Source organism: Apteryx mantelli, chromosome 10, assembly GCF_036417845.1.
Source record: "Apteryx mantelli isolate bAptMan1 chromosome 10, bAptMan1.hap1, whole genome shotgun sequence".
NCBI lineage: Eukaryota > Metazoa > Chordata > Aves > Apterygiformes > Apterygidae > Apteryx > Apteryx mantelli.
The window spans coordinates 353,206-370,281 of record NC_089987.1 but is presented as its reverse complement, the minus strand read 5'-3'; the positions used below and the strand labels follow the sequence as shown (position 1 = coordinate 370,281).

General features: G+C 45.9%; 1 protein-coding gene across 22 annotated transcripts in view; it reads left to right on the top strand.

Annotated features, from left to right (window-relative positions):
• The window catches only part of LOC106498818 (uncharacterized), a 131,070-nt gene that overhangs the window by 78,591 nt on the left and 35,403 nt on the right, over positions 1 to 17,076 (top strand). For 18 of the 22 annotated variants that reach the window (XR_010885268.1, XR_010885269.1, XR_010885266.1 and 15 more), the window contains 2 exons: positions 576 to 1,531; positions 2,589 to 2,621. The gene's annotated coding sequence lies outside the window, so the exon portion shown is untranslated. Of the gene's footprint in view, positions 1 to 81; positions 1,532 to 2,588; positions 2,622 to 17,076 lie in introns of those variants that run through there. The other 4 variants (XM_067302291.1, XM_067302296.1, XM_067302283.1 and 1 more) reach the window with 4 other exon arrangements.

Sequence of the window (17,076 nt, the reverse complement as noted above, 5' to 3'; positions counted from 1 at the left end):
ACGCACACTGTTCGGTGTGTGCGTATGTGCATACACAGGCATCTCCAGCTACATCTATATAAACATTCCCTCTCCTCCCAGCAGAGGCTGTGTGCAGCTGTGATCCTGCCCTATAAGAGCGGTATTCCTTCCTTCCTTCGGCGTGCTATTTGGAGACCTTCGTGCTCCCTTCTCGGTGTCTCTCCCGAGCTGCAGAATTGGCATCTTTCCCTGAGGTTCTCCGAATGGCAAATGGCATCGGCTGTAGCCTGCATTCTTGCAGCTTCCTATGGCATTTCTCTCTCGATGTCGGCTACTCCCTTTTGTTTGTTGTTGACTGGGCTGGGTGTGGTTTTTGGTTTTTTTTTTGGAGTTAATTATAAACGAACCTGAATGGCAAACACGCCAACAGCTTGCAAAAAAAAAAAAAAAAAGAGAAAGAAAGAAAAAAAAAGACCCACACAAACGCCTTCTGCTGCGACAGATGCCCATGTTGCCCCTGGCATGGAGAAGCGGGCACAAGGGGGTTGTTGTTGAGGATTTTTTCTTTTGCTGTTTTTATTGTTCGTGTTTCCCTTTTCCCTTCGTTTTTAAAGACTCCAGGATGCTGGCCTCGGCTTGGAACGGAGCGGTGTCATGGCGGAGACGACGGCCTTTGTCTCGCAGGGTGTGAAAGCATCCGTTGTGCTGGCTCCACTGCGGCAGAGCGACGCTCAAAGGGGGAAGAGTGCTGGAAGTCAGAGTTGTGCCGTGCTGGTGGGGGCGTCCCCGGGTCCCCGGGAGCCGAGCGTGTCCGAGGAAGGGCTCGCAGTGGAGGAACCTAGTCTGTAATCCTGGCACTTGCGCCTTCGGTCGCTGCTCGCGGTTTGCTCCTGGGGGTCTGGATAATCTCCCTTAGCTTTAGCGCACTGTCTGGCCCGCGCACAGGGCCCCCGTAACATATACCCGCTGCCGTTATCACACGGAGCTGTGGCGTTGCCACTGAATGGATGGCACTGTGCCAACTCTGCTGCCATCCGCCCTTGCAGCTTTTTTTTCTTTCCTCCCTCCTCCCTCCCTCTCTCCCCTCCTCCTCCTCCTCCCGTCGACTTGACGTTAATTAACACACGGGTTAATTGATTTTAAAAGCTGAAGAATTACAGTTAACTTTTCCCACAGGGTACAGACGCCAGCTGCTTGGCACGATCCTGCCGCTCGCGCTGGTGCAGGGGGGCAGGGAAGAGCCCGCAGCAAAACTAGCAACTGCTGAGGGAGCGTTTTCTGCCTGTTGGAGCACGGCAGAAGGAAGCCGATGCGCTCCCGTCTCGTCCTCTCCAAGATGTCACCATTATATTTTGTTGTAAACAATCAAAACAATCCCTCCTCCTTCCTCTCGCACCCACCCTCCTGGCAGGAATGCGAGCGCTGCCCAAGTTCGAGCAGGAAAGCGGCTCCCGCAAAGGCTGATTACAACACACAGATGACCAGCCTCGGCTGCATTTCACGTCGCAGGGCTCCCATCCCAAGCAACCTGGAGCTGGTGAGGCGGGCAATCTGAGGACCACTGTCTCTTGTACGTTTGTCCTCTTTCCCAGTGCTTTTTTTTTTGTCTCCTTAATTGGTCAGATACGTTGCTTGTGGTGAAGAATCTCGACCAGGGGAAAGTTAGTTCTTTGTAATTACAAGAGAAATATACCATGTGAGGGCTTTGTTTTTTTGCTTTTGCTCTCCCTCACCCCAATCTCTGCCGTAAGCGCGGGTGAATGACAGTGCAGTTGGGAGGAGACATGGCAATGCTGGGAACTTGCTGCTTTTTTTTTTATTTCATTTTGTTTTTTAAAAGCATGAAGCAAGTGAAGCGACGAGAGGAATCCATTATGCAAATCAGGTCACATTTGCATAATGTCTCATGACTGGGATATGCAAATGAGCTGTATAATTTATGAGTGCCAGTGTCTGTCTAAAAGTGTTTCCCAGAATTTATAAAAAAAAGTGAGACGCGGGGAGGGCAGCTGAGCTTGCTGCCCTGCCAGGAAGGCTCCGCGCATTCTTCTCAAAGTCTTCTCTGAGATCAGCGGCTCAAACGCTCATTAATGAGAAACAAGCCTCTCTTTCCATGCGGTCCCCCCCGTTTTATTTTGTTTCTTCCCCTCCCATGCCCCCACCTGCTCACTGCTAACTTCTCCACAAGGCGTTTGGCTCGTGCGCAGGAGTCGGGACCCTTTAAAGAGAGGCAGTCCTGAGCAGGCTGCCTGTGCCTCGGTCTGGATGACTCTGGCGCCTCTGAGCAGGAGAACTGCTCTTCGCCGCCGTGCCTTTCAGGCAGGCTGACTCTGTGGGCACGGCGTGCACGGGGAGCTGTTTAGGGCACTTGCCTCTGACAGGCATCGTGGGGTTGCTGCTTACTTAACATGCACCATGTCCGGCTTCTGCTGTGAGTCAGAGACCCACCCCTGACCTTCTGCAGAGCCGCGAAGGTCAGTGCAGAAGTGGCAGTGCCCATGGAGAGAGACCTTGCATTTTCTACGTAAAGCTGGCAGTGTCCAGTTTCAGCACTTGAAAAGGTCTCTGGAATGCCCTGGAAATGCAGGACAGGTATCAAGACATTTTTTTTGTTTGTTTTTTTGCAGTTTGGAGATCTCAGGAGCTTCAGAAGAATGCAGGTAGGCTGTCATTGCGCATGGGGACACTGCTGCTCTGAGCTGTCTGCACAGGGAGAGTGTAAATAATAACAGGATCTGGCGGGTGGGATGCTGAGGCTTGTCCCTGACTTCAGCACAGCTGCGGAGCGCGTGGGTCCCGGGCGGTCCAGTCCGCGGGCATTGTCCAGCGAGCGGCAGGGCGGTGAGTCCAGGGGCTGGGGTGGCTCTGGCAGCCTTTCTCAGTTCAGACTGTCGGCTCTAGGAGGTCCCTGAAACGGCTTTTGGGCAAGAAAGAGTGATTTGCTTTTGATGAGAATCTGCATTTTAATTTTAAAACCATATGTGTTTATCTCTCTGGTTTCAAAACAAGTTTTTTGGTCTTAGTTACTGTCTAAACCAATCAATCTCACAATCAGTTTCAAAATAACGTCTTTGTATGGTTTGTTTAATACACGTATACGGCTAGAGAGTACAGAAGGTCTTGACTCTGATAGTGTATATCATACTGAACTTTTCCAGTATGAAGAAATGATTTCATAAATTGTGCTTTTACCTGTGACTGTGGGATTCCTGGTGTAGCAATATAAAAGGACCCTCTGCATTAGGTATAAAGAAAGCAAAACTGATATCCTTGAATCTTGACAGGGAAGGTGGGAGGCAGCAGCACATCTAGACTCCAAAGCGTGTTTTGCTCATGAGTTTGCTCAACTTTGGTGCTTTCCTCCTGCACCAAGGGGGTGACTGCCCCCCAGTGCCAGTCCTCACTGGTGCAGTTAGCAGAGGGGTCGCTTAGTCTGACCTGGATCTCATGCAGAGGAAAGGACTGGATCAGGGCCATGGGAAAAGTGGTGTGTCCGCCGTGGGCAGCATGAGGCATGGTGTTTCATGGGGAGAGGTGGAGCTGCAGCTCCACAGGGGGCCGAGGGGAGCGGTACGGTAGTAGGGGGAACCTCCCAGGGCTCCAGACAGAGGCTCTGTGGTGGGATGCACAGTAATGTAAGGAGTCGGGATCGTTTTTAACCTTAAGGCAAGCTGCCCTGCTTCCCTCATCTCAAAAGCTCCTGTGAGCTGGAAAGGAGAGGAGAATATCTGTTTACTTGTTAGGGTGTCTGGTGTAGGATCCGCTGAACCTACAGCAGGGCTTTAGAGTTGTTCTCCAGGTGGAACCCATGAAGAGCATTCCTCCCAGGGCTGGCTGACACTGGGCACAGGGAGGAGCTCTCTTCTCCTTCTCAGGGCACACTGCACAATTCAGGTTTCCCTGCTACCTCACCTTCTCCCTTTCCATGCATAGGACTCCCCTGGAGCCCTGCGATGCCTTCCTAACCTTTGTAAGAGGTATCCTGCACTGATGTCCCCAGAGAGAGCTGCTGGAGGTCTCCTTTTCAATGTGCAGGACCTCCTACCAGCACTTATGGGAGACTTGTACCAAGAGAGAAATTGCTTTATGGGACATCCTACGGAGGAGCACAGCAAAACAATCCCTGTGAGCTCTGGCAGCTGGCACTGGTTCTTTCCGGCTGCGTTCGTGTTTGAAGTAGGCATTCCCAACCAGCCTGGCAGCAAAATGTGAGTGCATCTCACTAGAGCAGGGCAGAAGCTGCCCTCCAGATCTGTAAGGGTTGTGAAGCACGGAAAATTTCCAGCATTGTTGCACTTTTGCATGATTTCCTGCCCTTTTTCCTTACTGTAACCATTTATTTTATAAGGGGCAATTTTCTGTATTTTTATAAAACCACCAAAACTCACGAATATTCTCTTTTGTTCTTTGATGCTACACTGAGGACTGGTGAGTGTCCTGAGCTTTGTATTTAGGGGTGAAATGGTTTTCTTCAGGTGGGAGAGAGAAAGTTCATCTGGCATATGGATTGAGACATCTGTATCTACCAGACAAAGATTTTCTGATCTTTTTGGGTCATGTAACAAGAGACAGTAGTGTGGGGAATCCCTCACACAGTGTTACTCGCTCTGTGTTGCCACTAAGGTGTTGTTCTTTGTCAGCAGAGCAACGTCCACCTGACAAAGCCTGGCTGCTTTTTCCAGTGCTTGGCCTCTGCAGTTTCCTGCCTACTGTGTTTGAAGGATTCCCTGCAGCCCCTTTCTTGAGACTTCCCTGGTCCTTTCTCTGCAGTTCTTGTTTTCTGTCCATCATGAGGGTAAGCCATCTGAAACACTAATCCAAGCTGACTGGCAGAGTCATGCTAAAGTGGCACCTCTGGCTGCCATGAAGCCATGGGTGCTATCGAAGTGGGTTCCTGGCCTGGCATCCCTTACACAACTTATTGGTTTCTAGCCCATTAATATGAGTGCAACACTTCCAGAGTCTGCACTGAAGGGCATCCAGTCTGCATTAGCAGGGAGTTATTAGGGTAAACACATGTGTGCAAACTGATAATTCAATCCAAATGTACTTTAAAAATAATGGTTATTGTTGGCATTGGCGCAGAGCTATGCCAGCCATGGAAGAAGCATATTTCCGGTGTGAAAAATATGACAGGCACATACCTCTAATGTATTTTCAAATTAACTACTGTGTTATCTCAGTACTGAAGGTATCTGTTAGATAAGCGGCATGTGGCTCACCGCTCACCAGCCAGTCTCATCATTTTCCTCTTGACTTGTGGATTTTACAGTCATCATAAGGAAAAGACTCTTGTACTAGTCTTGTCTACAGAGACCAGGCCTAAGCAAAGACATACGTTCTTTACCGCAGATTTCTTAGTGGAGGAGTTTGCAGTGGGGGAGTTCAGTGAAAATGCTCTGCCTTTCTATCCTTGGGGCTTTCCCAACCATAATGTCTGTAAATTGCAGCATCATGGAGTGCTGTTGCATAACATATCCATAGGATTTGTTCTCCATGGCTGTTCCAGGCAGAAGATTGGCTAACGCATGTGGAGCCAGCAGGGTCTGTTGGCAAGCAAGTTGTCTCCTAGTACAAGCAGAACATCTTGCAACAGAACAGCCCAACGGACATGAAGGCCATTGGCCACCTCCTTTGCCATGAACACTGACCGTGCAGTCCTGCCATTTGTGTTCTGTCCTTCAACCACTTCTTAATGCAAAGGAGGATCTCCCTCTCCAGCCATGACAGTGTAGATTCTCTAAGAGCCACTGATGTTTGGTCTTAGTAGAAGTTCAGCACCCTATATTTGACTGATTCCCTTATGCACATGCTCACTGACTCATTCAGAGAACTCCAGTAGATTTGTGAGTGGAGGCTTCCCTGCATCTGGGGACCCTTCCCTGGTAGTGCATATTTAACCATATGATTACTAACATTACCTGTCGTTATAGTTTCTATCAAGAAGGGTTTCCCACATCCAATGTAGAATCCTTGTTTTAAAGAATCACGTCACCTCTGCCACCTTTGGTTTCTCTAGTACCAATGCTGGTCCAAGCAATGGGATACAGCAATAGATAAGTATCTGGAGCTTCAGTTCCTGGAGCCTTACCTCTCCTGGATAAGGCATGTAATATCAGGCAATGCTAGCCTGAGTTGGATGGACTCTTCTGAGTTCCCATTCCTGCAGGTGTTGAGTACCTTGACCCTGTGAACTGTTAAAGACAATCTAGCAACTCACATTCGGGGCTGCCAGCTTCATCCCACCCTTTCTCAGTTTTGCACAGGGGCAAATGCAGGCAGAGGTCTGAGCACTGCCTTCTGAACAGTTCCATGAAAACAGCAATCTGCCAAAAAGAGGCATCAGCCATCAGCATCATGTTACCAGCATTGGCACACCCGATGGTTGTGCCTGACATTAGGAACAGCTTGACTGCATGGGGCTCATGGCCTGATGGTTGCCGATAACAACAGTTGTAAGCAAAGTCTGCAAAATCTTTAAATCTTTAACAAATCTCTCATTAATCCCAGCTAAGTAGATTAAAGCTGACTGCAGGCTTTAAAAGGAAGCAAGCTGCTCACTTGTAGGACAGAGAAAATATATACAATGAAAAACAGTCAGACAGATAGGCTGTAATGTGCAATTCCTTTGTTCCTGGTCTAGATAAAACTGGAATGAGAATCAGACTGCTGGACCTGGGTTCAAATGGAGCTAAAGATACAATGAGATGAAACTGGATATCTGTATAGTATGATTCAAAAATATCAAAGATGCTGCACACAGATACAGTCTGCCTGCTGCAGACACAGGGAGTGAAGCAGTTCCGTATGAATGGCATCTTCAAAGAACTGAAGCAGGATGCTAAAGGCCATGTGAAGATCAAGATCCTTCTCAGGGTTCAACTTGATGTTAAGGTCCTGAGCATCAGAAGGTCCTGCTCATAGCCTCTGATACTCTATCTGCAGTAGTCACTCGAAATGGTCTATATTTATAGACATAACTCTCTGATTGGCAATGAAATGGATAGGTATCTTAGAGCAATGAAATTCCCCCAGATATTTACAGTTTGCTTCTGTAACTGAAAGAGTGGATTTTGTAGGATTAGAGACTCAGCTGGAGCAACTTGGTGTTTCTCTTTCTTAGAACCTAGTGTCCCTTCTCTAAATATGTATTCTTAGGTATAAAGTATGTAAACATTGGTAACTGTAGATCTTGCAAGGACAGATGAAAGCTCTTCAGTAAAGGCCAGATATATCTTTATAACCCATTCCTGTTGTAATTCAGTGACTTACTCGCAGTTGGTGCTCTCTCCTTTGCTCACCTGTCTGCCCATCTTATTTGCCTGCTCGCACGGTTGTCCGTGGCTCCTGCTCACCCAGGGCCACATACTGTCTGTCACTTTTTCCTCATGTTTTGTCTGCCCTGGTCCCTTATTTCAGTGATGCCTACTCCCTTTGCCAGTTCAGCAGCTCTGTTTTCTCTGTCTTTGCCGTTGATTCTTGTCACAGTGCTGGCCCCAGGCTGACGACAACAGCTAGAACTTTCTCCTCTAGCATCGATGTATGTGTGTTTCAAAGGCAGCACTGTGATGGCTGGTGCTAAAAATTGCAGCAGGACCTACTGCCTCTGTGACCATCTGTCTGAATGGAAACACTGATGTTACTTGAAGATTCAAGGTGACAGTCAGGGCAATGACAGGTTTTTGGAGGTCAGTGATGAGCAAGGGAAAACAGGAGACAGAGAATAAATCTTCTGAAGGAACAAACTTTGCTTGACCAGCAAAGCCTGAATGAGCCTGGGTCTTCAACAGTGGAGCTTTCCCACATTCCCAGATGCTGTTTTTCTCTTCTGAGAGCAGCTGAAATTTGAGGGTGTTTGTGAGAAGGGCAGGCGGTCATGGCCCTGTTCTGTACCTCCAGATGTAGGATGGGTAGAACAATAGACTTGATGTAGATGATTCATCCAGGGTCCTCACTTTCTGTGCGGTTTGTTCTTTAATGGTAGAAGAGAAGAAGCTGACTGAAGGTTTCCTAAACAGTGGTTGTGGTCTCCTAAGACAGTGATGCTTCTATTTTGACAAAGCTACATTTTATCTAATCATGTGAAGAGATGGCTGGAAAAAAAAAAGACAGGAGGCTGCCCTGCTTCTCCCCCAACTCTCACAACATGATGAGAAGTTCTTATTGTCACTCTCAGGTGATGATAGGATATTGTACTTAAATGCTGAGATCCGCTCACCTTTCTCCCAAATAGTCAGCTTCCTGGCCCTGCAAACTGCCTAAGGGTGCAAATAAGTAGGTTAATGCTTGCTTTAGGGTTAGCCTGAGGGTGAGAGTTCCCGATAGGCACAGCAGAGTTCTGCTTGTTGCGTGTGTTTGAGTTCATGCACATGGAAGCCTTCAAGGTGAATATTCGCTGCTCCCAATTCATTGTTGTGAGCCCTTCCCTCCTCATTTCTGCTACAGTGGTGGGAACCTGGGCTTGTTACAATCGGACTTCTCTCCTTACTTACACTGCATAAGCTTGTGGCTGATTACTGAGCAGTCGCTTTCCATAGTAGGCCTGCTTTTTGTGTTAATTCTGTGTTTATTGATGCCTTGAGCTGTTCTTTATAGTTTTTCACTTTCTCCTTTGGGAGCAGGTAGAAGGAGCAAGGGACAAGGACAGAGAAGTAGAAGAAATACAAAAGGTGGAAATTGCATCTCTGGATATGATTTGCAAGCTGTAAACATTAATATATTATAATAGGGAGAAATGGCTATTGCTATGTCTTGTATTTCCAGCATGCAGTCCCTGGCTGGGTTCCCTCATGGTTCTCTGCTGTCAGACTCTGGGGCACAAGCTACAGGCAGCTGGACATCTTGGAGAAGGTCAGGAGAGCCAAAGACATCTGTTTGGGGCTTTGAGGCCAGCTAACTCAGGTCAGAGCAGGCGGCACTAACATGGGTCCCAGAAAATGCACTGATTTTAGCTCCTTTGTGTCATCTGCCACCTGCCTTCTCAGGAATCTCTTTGTGGCACCGTCCAGGGGCTGAAGGAATTGCACTCGTGTCCTCTGTGTGCTGCAGCGAATACAGCTGCTGGGAAGAGCTGCAGGAGAGGCAAACACAGCCGCATGTTTCAGAGGCTGGCGGGCCAGCCACTGCTTGCAGTGCTCTTGGGGAGGAAGGAGGGCTGCCAGCTGCATGGGGCAGAGGTCCCACAGACCAAATGTTTACCAAGAGTCTCAGGCAGATCTCAGATCTGGAAACAAGATCCCTTCTTCATGCTCTGGGGTTGCTCACTATTGGCATCCTGTCCTCCTGTTTAGACAGTGGTTTACCCGGAGTATCCCAGCATTGGGCTCTCCTGTGGTATCTTGTGTTGATTCATAAATTTGGTCCTGACAGAGTGATGTGGGCCTCTCTGATACCGCTTCGGGCCCTTGACCCCTGTGCTTGCTGCTGAGCCCTCTTAGATGAAGGCAGACTAGCTTAGCGAGGGGCAGGATGTTGCACACATCTTTGTTCTCCAGCTGTTTCTTATGAATCTGGATGATGCTCGTTTTTAATTTCTATAAGGAGGACTGCAGTCCTCATGCTGCTGCCTCTTGCGCAAGGAGAATTTCAGGAGCAGGGGTGCACATGGCACGAGGCCAGGTCCCGCAGCCTGGATTCAGCCTTCTCTGCCAGACCAGGCACAATGAGGCAGGCAGGGCTGGGATTTGCCTCGAGCTGGTGATGGAATGGATATTTCAAAAGGATTCTGTCAAGAGGGGTTTGTGTGCGACCAGGAGTAAATGGTTTGCTGAAGATTGCAAGCCATTCTGCTGCAGGAAAGGAATATGATCAGAGCTGTAAGGCTGTATTCTTTCGGATGAGGCTTGTGCATAACCTAGAGCTCCCAGAGATGATGTCTTGTTGGAGAACCTGGCTCTCATGAACTTTCTGTCTAGCTGCTCAAGCCCTGAGTCAGTCACCAAGGACACATGTCTGGTTTCTACTGTCCTCTTCCAATAGTGGTTTAGTTTCCTTTTTGTTTCAGCCTCATTTTACCAGGGCAAATGGTTAAGCAAGAAGAGCTGAGGATCCAGGTCATTTTTAAAGAGCAACTTATTTGTTGATTAAATATTCATCTCAGGGAAGCAAATCACAGCCAGAAAAAGGCAAAAGAAGTATGTCCTGACTGCTTTCAGGTACCAAGTCTCTGCTCCAAGTGACCTCAAGCTCATGCAGTGGGCTTCAGAGCAGCCTAGTTGCTCCCATGCTCAGCTGCTTGATGTGCATGTGGAAAGTGTAGTTCTGGAAGAAAGCCTGTGTGCTGCGTGATGTCACATGGTGATGACAGCGATGACACAGGGTATATGCTGCTGGCTACTCAGCAGTGACATGTCTGAAGCGGTGGTCTGGAGATGGGATTTTCTGACAGGAGTCTAGCTGGAGGTAGTCCTTGAGGGAACAAGAAGGGCATGGTGGGGAAGAGGAGATCTTGCAGAGTGAGAGTTTGGGACCACAGACAGGAAGCAGAGAGTGCTGTGCTGTTACAGGTCAGAATAAAGTATTCTTGTTCAAAGTGACCTGCATGATTTGTACTGGAGCAGGAGCCAACAGAAGCACTCTTAATCCCACAAGAAAAGATCGTTTCTTTACTGAAGTATGTCAGTCTACACAGGCAGTTACGTTAGATTGATTCATTTATATGTTGGCCATTTGCACCCTCAAGTGAGGTCCTTTCATTGTGAAACTGTAGAAGCCATCAGTGAATACACTGAGAGATATTTTAAATGCAGTAAATGACCTGGAAAGGTGCTAACAGAATTCAGATAAGAACAGTGTGGCGTGGGCAGGGTACAGAGTCCAGCCTGGTTGGCCAGGTGCTCAGACACTGCACTAGGGTCAGTGGCCCAGCTCCATCTGCACAGAGAGGGATCCAGCTAAGCCCAGTAGAAGATTGCAGAAAAACTAGACAAAACTTCAGGATTTTCTCCCACAAAATGCAGCTACACCCAGTAAATTGTTCTACACTAGAATATTTTAAGACCTTTCAAAATAAAGCTAAGAATGACTCTAAGCCTGCTAAGTAAACACTAAAGCACAGTGTGTGAATGTCCACTCGTGCTCCTCAGACATGCACATGAACAACCAGAAAGCGCCAACATCAACATATTTAGTAGACGCATGGATCTAGGTCACAGAAATGGGGGCTGTCCAGACCTCCCTCCCAGCAGAGCAGTAGCTTGATTCCTTCAGAAAAAAATCAGAGAAATCCTGTGGATTTTTGCAGTGGTTTAGCATCGCATTTTCTGTTTATGTTTGTATAGCTGAGAATTTTCTGTTTGCTCTGTGGTTTGTTCTTCTTTGATGTTTCTTTGAAGCATCATCCATATTAAAACTTGAATTGTCTTTAAAATGCATTATTTAACTGGTGTTAAATCCTGTCTAAACACTCTTATCTTCATTTAAAAGAGCCATGCATTGATTAATTACCAAATTAAGCTATTCTGAACCCAAACTAAGAGTTTGCAGTAGATTTTCAAAACTGATTTTCAAGTGATGCTGTCTTTAGACAAAGCTTTGATTTCAGCCCTGGTTATATGCTTTTCCTTGCATATTTAATTTCTCACTCATTCTTCCAGTTTCTTCTCTCCCTGCCCTCTGTTCTCACCTTCCAGTGATGTGGATTTTTTTTCTTCCTATCCCTTCCCCCTTTTTCTGCACCTTCACTGCCAATTTGCTCCTGTTTTTTTGGTCTCCGCTTTCCTGGCTATCAGTAGCACGTACCTGCAAGTTCTCTCCCCTCTCCCCTTTCCCTGAGCTCTGTGGAGGCTGTTTTTCTTCCTTATGGGATGCACAGAGGTTACTAAAGAAATGACGGGCTGGCTTACCAAGAAAGGCGCTAAATGGGAGTGACTGAAAAATGCAAGAGCTAATGCTGGGAATTCCTTCCAGTCATCCCCGTCTGTCTGATAGACGTGCTTTGCTTTCACTGAGACAGAGGAGCGGAAAGCTCGGTGCCCAGAGGCCACCCTGGGCAACCACAGAGTCAAGCAGGGGTGTCCGGCCGGCCAGGGCAGGGAGCACGGAGACGGACGAGAATGCAGCAGAGATCATTTGGGCTACTTTGGTCAAGCCTCTAACATCAGGCTGCCCTGCCTTCTTTTATTGCCAGACTAATTCCAAAAAAGGAAAACAAACCAAAATACATCAGTGATTTTGAATTGCTAATGTGGGTGTGCAAAAGCCATGAAATGAGAAATTTAAGGTGCTTACTGCAACATGAATCTGCCCATGTTGGACATGAGTAGCATTTCCTATTTCTGATCAGAGGCCTGAATACATATCTTGGTTAAAGTAGATGTTCAAGCAGCTATGACTGGCCAAAAGGAGAGTTAGAATGTGAGCTCTTTTGGCATGTAAATTATGACAAACTTTGACTGTGGCAAGGTAAGTTTAAAAATGTGAGGGTGCTTAGACCTATGTATTAAATGTCAGTTTACTATTTTAATTTTTAAAGTTCTTGCATTTATTTGCCATAAAACATTAATTTATATTATCACGTAAAGGTAGTGTTAACATTTTCTACTGAAAGATCCCTTTTTTATTTGCTTATTACTTCTTTACCCATTTTAAACTTAAAATTTTCCATGTTCATTTTGTCTTGGCATAATTTTTTTGTTTTGAAAAAAACAATTCTGCCAAAAATTAGTTTAATTAAAAAATATATATTGTTAGCTCAAGATCTGAAAAGAAAATCCATATAGCTGTTTCCATGAAAAACACAAAAGCCTCTGTGCTTCAGTGTAAAGATTTCAGTATTCTTGCCAGAATATTTTAACAAGGTGCTGCACCTTGCCTCTAGAGTTAGCTCTTTTGCCTTAACTTTAAAATTTCTCACTCTCCAGCCCTGCCGTGAGTGCCTGGGATTCTCATCCTGTCTCCCTCTTCTGTGTGCCCTCTCCCTGTGCCAGCACGGTAGTCCCACACCCTGGCTGCCCTCCCAAAACTGCAAAACTTGGCATGATTGGGCAACTTTAGTTCAGCCTTTTTGTGCATATGCCTTACGCTGCAGCAGCCAGGTCATAGACTGGATGTTGCTCTGGGCATGGATCAAAGGTGCGGTAAAGACGGTTGCTGTTTGCGGGACTCTCGGTCAGTTGTGGAAACCTGGAAGTGCTGAATGAATGAATCCGGGTAGTGCTGGGGGAGCTGGGAAACAAAAAAGTGTTGCTGGGGAATTGCCTTCTGTGACAGGCGCTGCCGTGGGTTTGTCACGTCACCTGAGACACTGGACAAGCCAGGTTCATGCACAGATGGCTCTAACTGTGCTTATTTTCGGAGTGTACGACTTGGAACATGAAGGGTTTTCTTTATTGAATTGCTGAGCACTCACAGTTTTGCTTGGAACATATGAAATGCTATAAAGTTGTTAAGTGCTTCACAAATCAGAACTAGACACCTCAAATCAGGCACCTAAAATTAGTGGACATATCTAACGCTTGAATCTCTCTCTGCCTCCACTCTGGCCTGTAAAGTGGGGATAATAAAACTCTCTTTCCTCTCATGGGTGCTGAGAAGATCAGCTAATGTTCCTGGAGAATTTAGATAATGATGAATGCCATAGAAATTCCTACAAGGAGATTAATAACAGTGTTCTGTGTGAGGTTTGAAAAGTGCAGTAAATGCAAGGTGAAGCAACACACTAAGCTGTGAGAAAAGAAAGGAAATATTGACAGATTACCTTTGCTGTGTACATTATCCACCGTGTGAATGAATGAGTCCAGGATAGTATGCAATCATTAATTGGAGACTGTGTCGTATGCTTATACACAAGGGCCCAAATTACACTGACAGCCTTAATTCTGTCAAATCCTAATGTTCTGATAGTAGACCCTGTAATTGTAGTGGTCTTCTAAAATAGTTCTACTGTAGGCACTGTTATTAAATTAAGAAATCAAATCAGTTCTCATGCACGTTTCCATACTTAGTCCAACTAATGAGAATTGTAAGGGTTAGGCATTCTTTGAAAGCCTTTCTCAATAGTTAATGTTAACAGAGACACCAGAGCATTCTCCTGGCTATTAATCTGCAGATAATAGAAGGTCCATTTCTTAAGTACACACAGAAGAAGGAGAAGAAGAAATACTGGCTATGACACAAAATGAATTGTCTTCCTCCGTGCCCTTGTAACCTAGGGCATGTAGTGCAGGCTTCCAGCCATTGCGTTACAGATTTAAAAGTGCTGGAATCTCTCAGTTCTTTAGCAGGTTGCCTGATGGATTGGTGAGTAATGTACTTGAAGAGTGCATTACTAAGCCCCAGACTAATGGCTAGCTCTTGCCCATGGCTTTTGCTATAGATCATTCATTGTGCTATTCATAAGCTCTCTGCCAGGCTGTGTCTGGCACTTGTGCTGCTGCTGCTAACACCATTTGCCTGATGAATTCTGCATGAACATCCCCCAAATTTTAAGAAGGTGGGCAGTAAAAAAGGAGATAGCAGCGGGTCACGGCTGCTGCAGTTCTCCTCCTCCTGCTCTTTTGGAGGACATGGTAAAGGATAACGTGGTAGACATGCTACTCATTTACCCCATATTGATAGGACAGTAGCCTGTATAAACTACCTGGAGTTTCTACATACCCTAGCATGCCTTCCTATCACTTCCAGAGGAATTTGTGTCCAGGGAGTTTGCTTTCCTAGGAAGACTGATGTTCAAGGCCATGGTAAGTAAGCTAGAAGAGGTAAGGGGAACAATAGGTGATTGGGTTGCTTACTATGGCTCTTCGTAAGGGAAATAACTAGTTTCTCGGATATTGTGCATTCTGGTGTGCTAGAACAAGGTGCCTAGATGTAGTTACTAGGATTTGGATGTTGTGTGAGTTGAAGGAGGTAGAACCAAGCTTCACAGCAAGGACCATCCCCACAGTTGATTTTTGGGCTGGCTTTGCTAGGCAGGACAGGCATGTATGCTAAGGTGTTCTGAATGGCTTTCCTACCGGTCCCTGCCTGGCTTTGAAGGTTTTCCTCTATCTTTAGACTCCACAATATTAGTAGGACTCCAGGGTAACCACCCAGAAGTTGTGGCTCTGTGGTTTTCACCTAAACAGGGTTTGAGATTCCCACATGGCATGACTGAAAGGGAGATTTCTGGTGGCAGAAAGGGTCTTGTAGCCCATTCTGGTTTTGGCCTCGTGCATCTTCTGGGTGCAGTCAGAGCCTGTGACTTGCTGTGGTGTGGTTGTGTCTAGCTGGACTCCTTCCAGCCCGTTTCACTTGGACCACTTCCCAGCCGTCGGAAGAGAGCAATCCTGCCAGTTACCGATTTGAACTGGTCACCTAGCCCACGTCCAGGCACTTGAGCCACCAGATCCCTTTGTGATTCCTGCAACCAGTCTGGTAGCCTTGCTGATGTAGAAGGTTTAAGCCTTGTTCTGCTATCCTGCACAATTTGGCTTTATATTTTTGCAAGTTACTTAAAAATAAACGTATGCAGTTCTTTATTACCTTCTTCCTGAAGAGCTTATGGAAGGGATGAGGCCTTCATCCCAAGGAATTTCCTCTAGGGCAGTCACAGATGTTCAGCTTAGTAAAGATTGATGCTAAAACTACATTGCAGAACCAAAATTGTAACAACAATGCAAATAAGTAAAATTCTCCAGTATGCAGCCAACTACAGAACTAGAAATATCCCAAACTGAGCAACATTTTGAATTTTCTAGTTTACTCCAGATGTAGGACTGTTGTGCATTTTTTAGGGGATAGTAGTAATGACATCAATGTGTTTGGGGTGCTAGATATTTTATACTTCTCCAGAAGACCTCCTTTTAGAGGGGCTATTTTTCTTTATGCCCTTCTGCAAATACAGCTTGGGCATCTTTTCATTTCCCCAAGCAGGAACCAAATGCTGGTTCTTTGTAGTATTCACATTAATTCTACAACCAAAAGTCTCAGGGTATTTTGCACATAGAAACAAGTGGAGGATGTGGAAGGTTACAGACAAAGAGAATGCTGCTAAAAAGAAATATACCATGAAAATGGAAATTCCCAGTGAGTATTGTCAATCAGTTTATTTGCATGCTCTTTTGGAAGATGTTTCTGGTAATAAAGCGTCATCAGTCTATTATTTCTCTTGACCAATCTCTCTCTTTCTCAATCTGCCTATATAAAATCTTACAGTGGCCTATATTTAACTGAGAATATCCTCTGCTTGTTTCCCATTTTCCTGCTTGAGTTTTCTTTCTTTAACAAGCACAACAGCATGCTGCTCTATCTTCAAAGAGGAAATTAATTCCGTCCGCAAAAGGGTCAAGTGCTAGAAAGTGCATAGCAATGCAGTTTGCATGGCAGGATCCAGGAGATATGATGCTAATAAGATTCTAAGATGAGAACAGCAGACTGGCTCTGGGGATTCAGATGAAGGGTTCTGTAAATTTTAAAAGAAATGGTCTCCAAAAACTAATGATGTCTGCTTTCCAATTCATTAATAATGTGGAGCAGGGAGATGGGAGTGAGAAGCAGGCCATGCTTTGAAATATCAAAATGTAACAAGGAAAAAAACAGTGAGCGCTCATCTCATTGGGGTCATAAAGCTGGGAGAAAGAGGCAGGCTGCAGGGGAACATACTGTCAGTGCCTAGAGGGAAGGAAATTGCGCTGTATGCTCTGCTATGTGTAATTTATGCACAGACTCTGCCAACGTTAATGTAAAATTTCTACACTGAAAAAGATGTTGCTATATTGACAGAGCTTTTTCAGTGTTCTTGTTTAAGGTGACTTACTACACAGGATGTCTGATGGATTCTAAAATCATATCTGAATCGTCTTAGCATATTTACAAATGGCTCTTGGTAAACCTTCCCCTTCACCTTTTTGCATTGCGTGCACGAAACTGAGTAACAAGAACCTGAACCTTGTTTGTAGTTAATAGTGGAAGAAAACCCCTCAGGCAAAGCCTAATGAACCAAGAGCAATTCTGAGCTTTCCTCTGTAATATCTGCAGAGACTGTGCCTTTCCAAGGGCTGCCTGGACACATCGTGTGACCTTGCTGCTTTACATCATTAAAATTTCCCATTACTGGTATAGTGTTTGCATGAAGGTGCTGTTGTGCAGATATTATGCTGGAGTTTCTCCCTTATGTGTGCAGAGTTTACAGCTAATAGA